This window comes from Salvelinus sp. IW2-2015, unplaced genomic scaffold (genome assembly GCF_002910315.2).
Source record: "Salvelinus sp. IW2-2015 unplaced genomic scaffold, ASM291031v2 Un_scaffold2829, whole genome shotgun sequence".
Lineage (NCBI taxonomy): Eukaryota > Metazoa > Chordata > Actinopteri > Salmoniformes > Salmonidae > Salvelinus > Salvelinus sp. IW2-2015.
The window spans coordinates 25,051-35,055 of NW_019944129.1; the positions used below are offsets into that span (position 1 = coordinate 25,051).

General features: G+C 38.3%; 1 long non-coding RNA gene across 1 annotated transcript; it reads left to right on the top strand.

The window, feature by feature from the left end:
- Positions 1-9,369: 9,369 nt before the first annotated feature.
- Positions 9,370-9,995, top strand: LOC139025546 (uncharacterized). Its single transcript, XR_011477138.1, has 3 exons — positions 9,370-9,440; positions 9,536-9,628; positions 9,849-9,995. It is a non-coding gene; the product is annotated as an uncharacterized lncRNA (long non-coding RNA).
- The last annotated feature ends 10 nt before the right edge of the window (positions 9,996-10,005 follow it).

Sequence of the window (10,005 nt, forward strand, 5' to 3'; positions counted from 1 at the left end):
GTTGTCAACTAAACACAATTCAATATTACTTTTGTAATACAGTAAATAGCCTAAAGTTAAGGTTATCTTACAAACTAATGTAACAGTATTTATTCAACCTTAAAATAAGTAACAGATCCATAGACACATTTTGAGGTTATTGTAACTATACATTTATTTGTATGTAACGTTAATCATATAAAGTGTGCATGTTCAAGATAGCATGCATACTATACTGTAGGTTGTGGCAGATCTGTGGAGATATTCACAATTGCTGTAGTCTATGTAGAATCTCAAACGGCATTGATCACTTGCACCATGTACTTTTAATGTAATTTCAACTTCAAACCAGATAATTTGGATCTGCTATTTAATGAAGCACAGTGTGGTTTTGTCGGCAGTGTTGTGGGAGTGATAGTTGCTAAAATATACTTAAGTATCAAAAGTAAAAGTATGAACTTAAAATTACTTTAATTAAGCAAATTAGATAGCCAGGGTCACACTCAGACATCATTTAAAAACAAAGCATTTGTGTTTAGTGATTAGTGAGTCCGCCAGATCAGAGGCAGTAGGGATGACCAGGGATGTTCTCTTGATACGTGTGGGAATTGTATAATTTTCTGTCCTGCTAAGCATTCAAAATGTAATGAGTACTTTTGGGTGTCAGAGAAAATGTATGSAGTAAAAAGTACATCATATTCTTTAGGAATGTTGTTAAGTAAAAGTAAAATATGTAAAAAACACAAATAGTAAAGTACAGATACAGTATTTGTATTTAAATACTTTATATCAAAATAAAGAAAGTTGCACACTCCATATATAAACTCCCAGTAATTTATTGGGTATTTACCAACGTTTCAGCATCACTGCCTTCTTCAGGGTAATGTCATGAATACWTGAACCAAGTTATGTAGACAAACAGTGCAATTAGTGCAACCAATGACAATAGTGAGGGGTGTGTCATAATGATTAAGTTAATTAGAATTAATTAGTGAAACTGTTTAAAAAAACAATAGTTTAAGCATATTAAATATATTAGGCTATTGTTATCATATAGAAACATCATTGAATATAGTACATCCATATAGCATCACATACATTATTGTTTAATTCAATTTCACATATTTAAAATTTCGTATTTAATTTCATATTTGTTACATGTAATCATTTGGTTCAACCTCAAGTGTATAATGAGCATCATCAACAGAGGGAACATATTAGGTGTATGCTAATAAGCTGTAGAAAGGATATATCAATTATAAGACTTGTTCATAAAATAAAGAATTGTTCATAGGAAGGCCTGAGATCAAAGTTAATATTCAGACCACAGGGTCAATGTTTTTGGATAGATATCCAGTAAGCCTCCCTTTGTAGTCTTTTCACATGAACAGGTGATGAGATAGATTACTCCCGTGGTCTTGCATGAGATGATACCCCAAACAGGATTTTCGACCTGTATTGTGGGTGTCTGAAGAAGGATTGTTTTAAGTGCTATGCACTGAGCCACATTTGTATTCCCATTTGGATAGGTTCAAGAGTGTCTGAGTGAGCTCAGGGGGCTGCAGATCTCACCAAGCATCTACAATATTGCGACCGCGCTTATAGACCACCAGGTGAGTTCCTTGAAGAGGTGTGCGAATTTTTTGTTGTCTGATTGCAGAATATGCCCGTCCTTTCAGGATTGCTTTCATTTTCTCTGAACCCTTGGTGTACTTAGTGCAAAAGATGGTGTGTTGTCTTCTTTTTGGTGAGTTTGAAGTAATTCCTCTCTTGGTTTTTGAATATTTTCATCATTGCAGCATCAAGAGTTTTATTCTGTAGCCTCTCATTTTCGATGTATCTGTCCTTTTTTTAGCATGCTGTCAAATCTGTCGTGGCCACAGATTTGTTTAATCCTGCATAACTGACTGTATGGTAGACCATTCTTGAGGGGAAGGGATGCATACTATTCACACATAGCAAGGTATTGCGGTCTGTGGGCTTTGTGTATAAGTCTGTGTGTACTGCATCATTCTCTTTGATGATCCATAAGTCCAGGTAGTTTATTTCTCTCATCAGTTTGCATGGTGAATTTGAGGTATTCAGAGCTCTCGTTTAGTACAGTTTGGAATCATTATTTCTGCTGACTTCCTTCCCAGAGCACAAAGAACATCATCTATGTATCGCTTCCATGGAGGATTTAGAAACTTACCTGAAGAAGGCACATGATGCCGAAACGTGGCAAATACCCAATAAATTACTGGGACTTTATATGGAGTGCGACTTTCTTTATTTTTATTGTTTATTTCCCCACACAAACACATTTTTCTGGGTGTGCGCCAGCTCATGTTTTTTAATCTACTTAAGTACTTTACACCACTTAAATAACACACACACAATATATATATATTTATAATATATATATATATATATATATATATATATAATATATATATATATATAATAAAAATACCTGACATTGTATTCCCATTTGAACTGTGCTGTGTGTTTAAATTGTTCAATTCACAGTGATAGACATTTGGGTGACAACTGAACCAAAAACCAGACATTGTTTTCCATTGGATTTGGTTGTGCTTTTAGATGGTTGAAAGCATAGTGATAACACATTGGAAATTCAACCATCCTTTGGCTGTCTTTTTTGAGGTGGTGAATATAGGTTGTAATCTCACTGATCAACGTCTCAACCAAATATTACCCAATTATCCACATTGAAATGACGTGGTGTGCCCAGTGGGTGGCTTGTTTGCATTAGCCATGCCTTATTCTATTCTATTTTCTTCTATTCACACATCCAACCTGGCTTCGGTCTCCACACTCTCATGCTCTTTAACATGTAGTAATATCATTGAATAAGATTAAATAAGACACTCATGCTCTTTAACATGTAGTAATATCATTGAATAAGATTAAATAAGACACTCATCCTCTTAACATGTAGTAATATCATTGAATAAGATTAAATAAGACACTCATGCTCTTTAACATGTAGTAATATCATGAATTAGATTAAATAAGACACTCATGCTTGCAGCGCTGCAAACAATTAGTGTATGAACTCTGTCAGTGTAAATGAGTTGTTTGTTATCGCACTGACCCTGCTGAATGGCCAGTGCACATGCTCATACCTTGAACAGTACTTAACTCTTAAATGCTGGTAGAGAACAATGGAATGCCCTGGGCTGCGTTCTCACCTCGGCATTCAGACATTGCTGTTTTACTTTCATACTCTATGTGCCTGCAAGTGCATCTAAATATTCATTATCATACAGTGTGTGTGTGTGTTCTTGTTTTTTTATTAGGACTTCAACTTATATAAACACCTAACATATTAGGACCTTTGGACAAGTTAGGTCCAAAAACATGGTCCTCACTAGGAAAACCACTGGAATAGCCTGCAAATAGCATGCTAATATGCCTGGTTTGAAAATTACATAAAACTGTCATGGTCCTAAGAAGTAGGTATGTTTGTAAGCCACCTTGTGGTAACATTCACTACTGCAGTATTGTATCAAATCAAATGTTCTTGTCACACACACACACACAATCTTGTATTTGTAACCAATTTAGGACTCAGTGCAGTAATATCTAACAAGTAATCTCACAATTCCACAACAACCATTCTACAACAACTACCTAATACACACAAATCRAGTAAAGGGATGGAATAGAATATATACATATAAATATATGGATGAGTAATGACCGAGCGGCATAGGTAAGATTCCATATATGGTATAACATACCGTACATAAATACACATGGTTAGCAGATGTTATTGTGATTGTGGCGAACGTTTGTGCACCTTGATCCGACAGTTCAGCAGTATCTAACAGGTAAATCTAACACTTCCACAACAATAGCTAATACACACAATGTAGTAAAGGAATGAGATAAGAATATATTCATATACAAATATGGATGAGAAGTATCAGATAGTGTAGAATTGATCATATAGGATACAGTATGCAGTATATACATATGAGATGAGCATTGTGAGATATGTAAACATTCTTAAAGTGGCATTATTAAAGTGACTAGTGTTCCTTTTATTAAAGTCTCTAATGATTTCAAGACTGTATTTAGGCTGTTGCGCCTTCACACACTGTCTGTGTGGGTGAACCATTTTAGTTTATCGGGGACATGTACATTGAGGAACTTGAACAGGGAGTACAGGAGGGGGCTGAGAACGGGGGYGACCCGTCAGGAAGTCCAGAACCCAATTGCACAGGGTGGGGTCGAGACCCAGGGCCTCAAATTTAGTGATGAGCTTGGAGGGCACTATGGTGTTGAATGCTGAGCTGTAGTCAATGAACAGCATTCTTACATAGGTATCCCTCTTGTYCAGATGAGATAGGGTAGTGTGCATTGTGATGGCGATTGCACCGTCTGTGGACCTGTTGGAGCAGTAAGGAATATCATTGGATGGCAGAGAACATCTGGATTTTTCTGATTGGACTGTAGAAGCTGGCTCAGGGATTTTTTGTGATTGTCAACATCCATATGCACATAGAAAGGAGTTGTTTTTTTATGCTGTGTGTCACCAACTGCTACTAACAAAGCAAGCAAGGAGAAGCAAGAAGGGACCCTAAACGTGGTTTTAATTTCACTCCCTGCAGTTTGTGAAAACACTGAATTCAACCCTCTGTAAATCAGTCAGTTCTTAACGTAAAGATTTGAAACTCAGGATTCTGTAAAAGCCTACCCCAATTAGGATATGTGTTTACTTTCTGCTTCCTGTGACAACCGGAAGTGCCTTACATTGGGGTCATAGGGGCTGTTTTGAAGGGTTAAAAAGGTCACATTTTTCCAAAATGTCATATGTGTGATTAGGCAACCCTCATGAACCGGTACATATTAGAAAACCAGGTTTTTATTATCCGTTGTTTTTTTGCCCTTTTTTGGAACGCTTACAAATTCTCTCTAACTAAGGGTATTCGTACATTTCTAGTCTTTAAGCTATGAGGGGATTTGTCCTGGGGGGTCACAGCTTAAAACATGTCTATGCGATGAGGGAGATGCATCTGTGAGTCTCGAGCTAATCGGACCATTGGATTTAACTGGTTGGCACAACGTGGCACTCCCACATCATACTTGAGTATTGAGCCAATAGCAGCATTTATATATTAGAAATGGCCTTAGGCCCGCAATAAGGTTCATAAACGAGATGGGCTTGGCCACCCAACTTCATACTTGAGTCTTTAGCCAACCGCGATATACAGTGGGGAGAACAAGTATTTGATACACTGCCGATTTTGCAGGTTTTTCCTACTTAACAAAGCATGTAGAGGTCTGTAATTTTTATCATAGGTACACTTCAACTATGAGAGACGGAATCTAAAACAAAAATCAGAAAATCACATTGTATGATTTTTAAGTAATTAATTTGCATTTATTGCATGACATAAGTATTTGATACATCAGAAAAGCAGAACTTAATATTTTGGTACAGAACCTTTTGTTTGCAATTACAGAGATCATCGTTTCCTGTAGTTCTTGACTAGTTTGCACAACACTGCAGCAGGGATTTTTGGCCCACTCCTCCCTACAGATCTCCTCAGATCCTTCAGGTTTCGGGGCTGTCGCTGGGCAATACGGACTTTCAGCTCCCTCCAAGATTTTCTATTGGGTTCAGGTCTGGAGACTGGCTAGGCCACTCCAGGACCTTGAGATGCTTCTTACGGAGCCACTCCTTAGTTGCCATGGCTGTGTGCTTCGTGTGTTGTCATGCTGGAAGACCCAGCCACGACCCATCTTCAATGCTCTTACTGAGGGAAGGAGGTTTTGGCCAAGATCTCGCGATACATGGCCCATCCATCCTCCCCTAATACGGTGCAGTCGTCCTGTCCCTTTGCAGAAAAGCACCCCAAGATGATGTTTCCACCTCCATGCTTCACGGTTGGGATGGTGTTCTTGGGGTTGTACTCATACTTTTCTTCCTCCAAGACACGGCGAGTGGAGTTAGACCAAAAAGCTCTATTTTTGTCTCATCAGACCACATGACCTTCTCCCATTCCTCCTCTGGATCATCCAGATGGTCATTGGCCAACTTCAGACAGGCCTGGACAATGCACTGGCTTAAAGCAGGGGACCTTGCGTGCGCTGCAGGATTTTAATTTATGACGGCGTGTGTTACTAGATGGTTTCTTTGAGACTGTGGTCCCAGCTCTCTTCAGGTCATTGAACCAGGTCCTGCCGTGTTAGTTCTGGCTGATCCCTCACCTTCCTCATGATCATTGATGCCCACGAGGTGAAATCTTGCATGGAGCCCCAGACCGAGGGTGATTGACCGTCATCTGAACTTCTTCCATTTTCTAAATAATTGCGCCAACAGTTGTTTCCTTCTCACCAAGCTGCTTGCCTATTGTCCTGTAGCCATCCCAGCCTTGTGCAGGTCTACAATTTTATCCCTGATGTCCTTACACAGCTCTCTGGTCTTGGCCATTGTGGAGAGGTTGGAATCTGTTTGATGAGTGTGTGGACAGGTGTCTTTTATACAGGTAACGAGTTCAAACAGGTGCAGTTAATACAGGTAATGAGTGGAGACAGGAGGGCTTCTTAAAGAAAACTAACAGGTCTGTGAGGCCGGAATTCTTACTGGTTGGTAGGGTATCAAATACTTATGTCTGCAATAAATGCAAATTAATTATTTAAAAATCATACAATGTGATTTTCTGGATTTTTGTTTTAGATTCGTCTCTCACAGTTGAAGTGTACCTATGATAAAAATTACCGACCTTACATGCTTTGTAAGTAGGAAAACCTGCAAAATCGGCAGTTGTATCAAATACTTGTTCTCCCCACTGTATATATATATATACACAATGTAGAAATAGTAAAAATAAGAAACCCTTGAATGTGTGTCCAAAAATTTGACTGGTTCTGTAATATATATATGGTTCTATATATATATATATACAGAACCATATATAATTACAGAACCAGTCAAATGTTTGGACACACATACTTATTCAGAGGTTTTTCTTTATTTTTACTATTTTCTACATTGTAGAATAATATTTGTCGCATCAAAACTATGAAATAACACATATGGAATCACGTGGTACCCAAAAAAGTGTTAAACAAATCAAAATATATTATTTTTGAGATTCTTCTAAGTAAACACCTTTACTCTTGGCACTCTCTCAGACAGCTTCATGAGGTAGTCGTCTGGAATGCATTTCAATTAACAGGTGTGCCTTATTAAAAGTAAATAATGTGGAATTTCTTTCTTTCTTAATGCGTTTGAGCCAATCAGTTGTTGTTGTGACAAGGTAGGGGGCTATACAGGAGATAGCCCTATTTTGGTAAAAGACCAAGTCATATTATGGCAAGACAGCTCAAGTAAGCAAACAGAGACAACAGTCCATCATTACTTTAAGACATGAAGGTCAGTCAATGCGAAAAATGTCAATAACTTTTTAAACGTTTCTTCAAGTGCAGTCGCAAAAAACATCAAGCGCTTGATGAAACTGGCTTTCATGAGGACCGCCACAGGAAATGAAGTCTCAGAATACCTCTGCTGCAGAGGATAAGTTCATTTGAGTTAACTGCTCCTCAGAATTGCAGCCCAAATAAACGTTCACAGAGTTCAAGTAACAGCACATCGCAACATCAACTGTTCTGAGGAACTGCGTGAATCAGGCCTTCATGTTTGAATTGCTGCAAAGAAAACTACAAGGACACCAAAATAAGAAAGACTTGCTTGGGCCAGACACACGAGCAATGGACATTAGACCGGTGGAAATTTGTCTTTTGGTCTGATGAGTCCAAACGGTGTCTTTGTGAGACGTGGAGTAGGTGAACGGATGATCTACACATGTGTGGTTCCCACCGTGAGCATGGAGGAGGAGGTGTGGTGGTATTTTCTGGTGACACTGTCCAGAGATTTATTTAGAATTCAAGCACACTTAACCAGCATGGCTACCACAGCATTCTTGCAGCGATACACACATCCCATCTTGTTTGCGTTTAGTGGGACTATGATTTGTTTTTCAACAGGACAATGACCCAAAACCCACCTCCAGGCTGTGTAAGGGCTATTTGACCAAGAAGGAGAGTGATGGAGTGCTGCATCAGGTGACCTGGCCTCCACAATCACCCAACTCAACCCAATTGAGATGGTTTTTATACTACTTTCTATATTGCACCGTTACCAACATGGTATTTAAAAAATCCATTCATTTCCCTGTAATTCTGTTAAATTGTGATATGTTTTCAGGCTTTGAAGGCAGGTTTGTGACTGATTTAAATTTGAAATTGGCCTGGCAAGCCTGTCTCTGCCTGAGCATGATCACACCAACAAAAGTAGCTGTGCAGCACGTTTTTTAAGGAAGAGGAGGATGGTTGCAGACGGTTCGCATTCATGCAAGAAGGTAAGCTATTAACTAAACTTAACCAATATTTTAACTAAAATTGTATGCGGTGTATTGGCAAGCAATACATGTTCCCATTGTCTTTATTTGTAATTTCTGTTAGCTCATGTATGTCTTTCGGCTGAATCCAACATGCATTGACAATGTCCGAAAGCCACATTGTGTCAATATATACTGCCATCATGAGATTGAAATTGGTAGGCCTATTCAAACAACTCATTAATGTGCAATTGTTACTTGCATGTTTTTACCTTATACTTATTACTGCTTGCTAAAGATTAGCGTGCTAGCTAATGATTAGGCGTGCTAGCTAATGATTAGCGTGCTAGTTTAGCATAACTGGTAAACATGTCTTTGATCAGAATACATGATTGTGGTTAACCCAATGTTACATGGCATTGAAAAATAATATTGCTAGTGCTAAACTTGAATTGGTTTACAAGCTAGCTAGAAAAGCCAGTTCCTTTTCATCTGTTTTGTCAAGTCATAAGCATGCATGTGTGCTGAAATATTTAAATAAATCCCCTCTTTAAATTATTTTATTTAAGTTTTGGCAGTTTTTGTTCCACCTTTCTTACCAAAGATAAATAAGTTGCTAGTTATTTTGGCTTTGCATGTAAAGAGTGAAACACCACACAACAGGAATAAGATTGTGGAAAGTGTCAAATTTGGTAGGACTGTGCCAATTTCACATGCCTTGCTTAAGCCATATCACTCATACTGTTTCTCGTTTAGTCCATCCATAAAAGCAGATCAGCTTTAGTTGCATCCAGGAACTTGCCATAATTGCTTATGTTATGCTTATACTTGCTTTTTTACCTTGAAAAGTCGTCTTAAAAAGTAAATTGTAATAGATGTTTGTTAGGACCTCTATCAGTCAATGATAACAGTCATTGGTGTCCCCAGCCCATCCCCTTTGTTGTGTGCTGAGCAATCTTGTCATTCTTTTAAGTCTCAACCATTATTTTGAAACTTGTCTTCCTTTACAAAGCACTGCAAAGGCTGAAAGACGCATGGAAAACTCTAAAAGAAACACAATTCAACTTGAAGGCCAGATTTGAAAAGGAAATAATAAATCCCAAAGCTCAGGTTTGTCAGTTGTTTAGAATGAGGTTACTGGGGATGTTGAATCATATTCAATTGCCTAAATTGCACATGACTAATTACATTTATTGTATCCTTAGATGTCAGACACCGAGGCTGCCAGTACCTCTGGGTCAATAGTCCATGTGTTGGATGATGCACCGCCGTTTGATCAGAACAGACAGCGTATATATGTAAGTTAGTGTCATTCAACACCAGCACATACTGTAAGTTCTTGTGAATCAGCTTTGTAAATCAAAGACGGCAAGTCTGCACTTTCATCCCATATTCATTGTATTATCAACAACATGTAAAGTAGAGGAGCACAGAGCGCATAACTAATCAAAATGTGCCAGTGTCCAAATACTTTGTTATCTGTCTAGTTGTCCAATATACTTTTCTTCTGCAATACAGTTGACCAAAGCTATGCTTGGATACAAGACTGATGACTCAAATAACCAGTATTGACAATAGTGAAGATGGTTATGTCCCAGGGCCATCAGGATCATCAGAGGAAGGCAATTTCTATGAAGAAAATCTGACCGGTGGCCTATACCTTACATACACAATG